Raw genomic sequence first — 5875 nt, 5'->3', positions numbered from 1 at the left:
GGAGATCACTCAGTAGAGTTGTGGAACCAGCCGAGTCTTGATGATAATGTAAACACAGAGCACTGCAAAACACAGACTACTCAAGAGGTGCTGAAAAAGTGTGAACACAAAATATAGGCAGCTGTGAAAACTGTGCCAGCTACAGTGCTGGCAGGAATGGTGAAAGCCAGTATAGGACAATCAATCCCATGATTCAATGCGTGTATCCCTACAGCTGTCATTATAGGAGCCTGCTGCAAATTGTGGAAGAAATAGAGACGACAATGTAAACACAGAGCAATGCTACAGAGCACAGACAAGAATCAGACAAACAATAGAAACAGACTTTGAAAGCAGAAAGGATAATAGCTTCAGAAGCCTGTATGACCAGGAGGCGGGAGCATGCTATGGCGGCAGCAGCGGAGTCATTGCCAGAATGACCAGGAAGAGAATGCAGTCACCATTGGAGAATTCAATTCTGCAGAGAAAGTAAGGTGAGTTGCGATCTCAAACCTAAATTGATAATCAGACTTGCATGACTAAATCGGATTTTTGCAGGGCTGTGTAGCGATACATGACTGAAAACAGGCCGCCCATTCGGAAATGCCTTCATGAATTCAGAGGCGAGACATCTTTGTCCAGCGGTCTCGAGGGCAGAATGGTCAGCGGCATTTGTCAGCTTTGCTGCGACAGGCAAAAGCAAGACCAAAATAAAAACATAAGACAGAGAGCAAACTCAAAATAGGAGGACATTAGCAGATGTTATTGATAGGAAGGAAGTAAGGGTAGGGGCAAGGGCTCTCAGTCATGTCCCCCGAATAACACATACGTTTACAATAATACTGTATTTAAGGAGATCACGTGACCTGTAGACAGGAATGGATGCCTGAGTCTGCTGTTCCCTTCCGCCCAACAGTTATTTTTTTCCTTTAAACTTTATCCAGGCATTTTTCAGCCACTTAATTCGATAAATGTTCTTAGAAAATTTCAGAGATGGCAATGAAACGTGATAAAGACATGAGTTCCTCACCATTAAAGAAAAAGTTAAAGTATATGACTACTGACCTTTCCCCGAGTCACAGCTGCGTGCTACCGTTGTGGATTTGCTGAAACAACAGTTCGGGGATTTGCAGCCCCTAATGAGATAAGTGACTCGGGAAGAACTTTGCGGTTTAACGGAGAGGTTCGGATTCTTGGAAAATGATCTGAAAACATTTACTTCTACGTTTGACAATACGCGGGTAACTGTTCGGGCGGTCAAACAGGAGTCAGCTGAAACCAGACTCACTGTTGATAGATTGCAGCAGAAATTACACGTGTTCTGGGAATGTCCAATTGTGACTGCGTTCTGGGACAGTGTAGCTCAAACTATTATTGAACTGACGGAGGTTCAGATCATAAAAAAATCTGGTTGTATTTCTATTGAATGATGACTCCTCCCTGGGCCTCTTATGTTTAAATGACATGGGCTTCCTTTCCATTACCTTCACACTAGCTTCTATTTTTGGTATGTAATTTTATTTTTAGATATCATTGTAGTAACTTTTTCTTAGTTATTTTATTATTATTTTAATATGCAAGCATTGGCAATGTTATAGTTTATTTTTTTTATGCTTTGTTTCTGCTTCTGTTATTACAAATAAAAAAAACAATTGATCACAAAAAAATACTGTATTTAAAAACATTTTACTTTAATTTGCACAACTGTTTTCTCATAATGTATCTTTCCATCACACTATATAGTAAGGAGCAGCAGGAGCTCACAAACTCTTTCCTACACATAGGATTCGTTATACCTGATGCACAGGAAATACACTTATTGTATGGTGGTGTGACAGGGTAGCGGCGAGAGAGACTCAGAAGCCAGGAAACTGCAGCACAAGCGCTAAAGCACACTTTAATAAACACAAATAACACAAAAGTACAAACAAAAAAGGCACAAAGGCAAAATAAAGGTTTAAACAAAAATACAAAAACTGTTCAGGCTGGGCAGAGACTTCACTGAACTTTTAAAGACAACACAGACTCACTCACCAAACTCTTCTCTCCAAATGGAGCATTGGGCTCTCCTTTATAGGATATGGCTGGAGCCTAATTAATCAATAATTAGCAATGACCTAATTAAGGCTCTAGCCACACTCACATGTTTTTGGCAGGGAGGCATTAAGCCCATTCCTGCCAACCACCACCAAACACCAACAAATATACATGGGCAGAGCTCTCGCTCTGCCAAAGGTGGAAGGATAAATTGTCTTAAAGAGTAAGTAGTGGGGTTCTGAAAAATATATCTTTGCACGTCCCCACGTGTTGTTACAACTGTTAACCGATAGCCTACATTGTCAAACAAATAACACGGCAATAGTGATCAATGATGTGGAGCAAGAGCACTTGCTGCTGTTTTTTTTTTTTTTTTTTAATTGCTCTTCCTGCAGTGATTTAGAGCAGTGATTTTCAGCCTAAGATATGCTTGCCACTGGTATGCACCGACAGTTCATTATGACTATATGATTCCTCAAAACACAACACTCCCTCAATTGCACCATCGCAATGTATCAGTCTGTTTGTACCGCTGAATCACAGAGAAATAAAATTATGATGCAGGGCTCCAGACTGCCACTAAAATGGTTACAAATGCAACAACTGTTTTTAGGGGTTTGGCACAAAAATACTGCATCTCCCTTTAAAAGCAATGTCGTGTTCTTATAGCGCAGATTTCCGCAGTTCTGCACAGATATACATTCTTCTAGGGATGCTGGGTGATGTCAGTAAGCTCCACCTGCTTAAATCTGTGCAGATCCTGCACAGCCCAGCATCACTCTGAAAAGTTGCTGCGGGAGATTGGCTGCAGCTGATGACCAAAGAGATGATGCAGAGACCATGAGTGACCTGCTAATCGTAATTCAAATAGCTACTAGAACTACTGCTGCCCCCTTGTTAGTGGAGGGGAACGACATGTTATCTTTATGCAAAGAGAAGGCTGAACAGCCTTGAACGCTATATTAAATAAATAGTAACACTTTAAAATAACTGTCGTTTCATATGGAATTCATGACGAATTAGACACAGAATTACATTATTAGAAGTGTATTCATCATGAATTCCTATTTTTATCATGCTGCTAAATTAGCTCATACGTAATTCATTTTTTATTTTAAAGTGTACCCGCATAAATAAATATAAAATAGTAATGAATAGTAAATTAAACATAATGTACTAATCCATGATACACAACGTATACTGTTACAATAAAGCTAATTACATGTAATTAACAATTATATCAAACTGACTCTGTATAGTCTGATAATGCAGAAACTAACTATAGGACGTTTAATATTAAAATTAAGTTATAATGGACTGCAAATGAATGTAATCCCCATGTGTGATACATTGTGATAAATTAAATAATTAAATGTAATTGTTTCATTATATACATCAAACAAATACAGTAAGTCATGAATTATGCAACTAGAGTATAATTAGGTGATGCTGTCGGTAAATTTCCGAAAGGTTTGTAGAAGGCATTACTAGTAGCAACGTGACGTCAAACAGAGAGCAGCCAGGAGCAGCAAGCACAGCCAGCTCTGGGACACAAAAACACGACCCAAGTGTCAATTTTTATAAATGCGACATGACGTCAGTCTATATATTAAAAAAAAAAAAAAAAAAAAAAACACGTATCACATGTTTAATAAACTTTGGTGCGATAAGGACGGTAACAATTTGATCGAATAAAAATGCTTGTAAGTGCAGAGAAGTATATTAAAATCACCAGCAGAATATGGAACCCCAGTGACTAGGGTTGCCACCTGGCCCCATAATTCCGGAACACTTTGGGACGGGACATGGTTTTTAAGTTGCCCTTAAACTGAAAGCAATAAACACGTGAATTGAGCACTAAGCACTTGCTTAATTTATACTGCTTCTTAATTATCCGAATCATTGTGATAATACAAATCTTACAAAATAAAAAAAGCATCTTGAATAAACATGTGTGTAGGTTTATTCAACATATTTATTTTTATTCTGTACAAAATGATATTTCAGTTCTCAATATTTAAAAGATGCTATTTATAGCCTACTAGTAATATATAGCCCTAATTTACATTAACTCTACCAATTAAATAACAACACTGATCCAGTGTTCACGCTGTCTGGTGTCAGGAATAGTGAACAGCTGCTCAGTATTAATGATTTCAGTGGGAGAAGGTGATATACTATTAGAAACTATAAAGAAACTTTAAAATATATATTTTTAAAACTATTAATAAAATAAATAAATATTGATGATGTACTTATTTACTTATTTCATTTATTAAAAGCTATTATTGTATTGCCATGCTGCCTCAAGATAAGTAATCACCAGAATCAATTTAGCAAAGGTTTAGGGCTCAATTCACATGTTCATTTCCTTCAGTTTAAAGGCAACTTCAAAATCGCCTTCTGTCTCAGAGTGTTCCGGAATTATGGGGCCAGGTGGCAACCCTACCAGGGACCAAACGTCAGTACTGTTGTGTAAAAAAGTAGCTTAAAATGAACAGTTACATTTAAGAAATGTAGAACAAGAACAGCAAAAAATTAAAATACACTTAAAGTTTGTATATTGCATATGTGCCATTAACAAAATGCCCTAGAAACTTAAAGAAAATAACACTATGTAACACAATTTTTGTTCCTGGGTAGTAAGTGTTATTTTCTAATAGCTTATGCCTCAAAAGTATAGAAAATGGCTATTATTCCCCACAAACTTTGCTTTTGTGACCAGGACAGTGATATTTTGAAATATCACTATTTCCAATGAGAAAACAGGAGCTACCCAGGAACAAAAAAATAAATAAATTGTTACACAGTGTAATTAATGAAAGGCTGTAATGCAGCAAAAAACGCAAGAATTAAACAGACATGGACGTGAAAAGGTTATTGTACCAAGGTGAAAAAAGTTATCTTTGTGAACTCCAATAAACCAATGTTATCTTTTGCCAGTCAAATAAGTTTTGAGACAATACAAATGGATTTGTTTCATCTGTTGCGTCTTGCATCGCAGATATAACAGATTTACTTGTATTGTTTACCATCAGGAGTTTAAGTATGATTTATTTGCACAAGATTCCATAGTTAGATGATGAGCTGATAATATCTCTTCAGCCAAAGAAGCAGGCACAATAATTTAAGAGCACTGTTGCCATTATGTAAAACAGTATGTAGCGTGAGTTTTGTACTAATGCAGGGTCAGCTAGTGCAGGGAAAACAAAGTTTATTTCTCAAACTAACTATTTAAAACACGTGAAAGCAGAACACACAGAAATATTTGGGACTGTAATTAGGAAGGGTACTATGTACTACAGCTTACTTGATCGCAGTAAACAAAACAAAAACACGCCATTTACTAAATTTAGCTCTCAGATTGTGCTAAAGAAAGTAAATGGCAATGTGCTTGCTGTGGTGTATTTAATATCGAAATTTAGCAGAACAAACTCACTGCAATTTCAACTTGTTTTTACTGAAGAATAAACGACATGTAAATCATAAGAGCTGTCTGCACTACAAACTGTGAGATCAGGACTTCACTAACACCGAGCATGGGAGCTGCAGCATGCCATTTCCCATATTACAACTGGACAATTAAAGGTGCGGCCACCAATTCCATACACAGCACTTGCAAAATACTAAAAATATAAAGATGCAGAGTTCATTGCAGTCATCAGCTGCATAGATTAACCATTCAGCACAATGAGGCAACAAACAAGTGAGTACAGATGCAACAAACCTGGTTATAATGGAGTAGGTCTTGGTTTTACAACAGCAGTTTAAGATTGCACATTGTTACTGGTACACCTGGTGGTCCCTACTGGAAACACTGGTACTTGAGACGAAAAGGTTGAAAACCATCGATTTAGAG

The sequence above is a fragment of the Polyodon spathula genome, chromosome 3 (assembly GCF_017654505.1).
Source record: "Polyodon spathula isolate WHYD16114869_AA chromosome 3, ASM1765450v1, whole genome shotgun sequence".
NCBI classification, from domain to species: Eukaryota; Metazoa; Chordata; class Actinopteri; order Acipenseriformes; family Polyodontidae; genus Polyodon; species Polyodon spathula.
Note: the sequence above shows the minus strand (reverse complement) of the source record.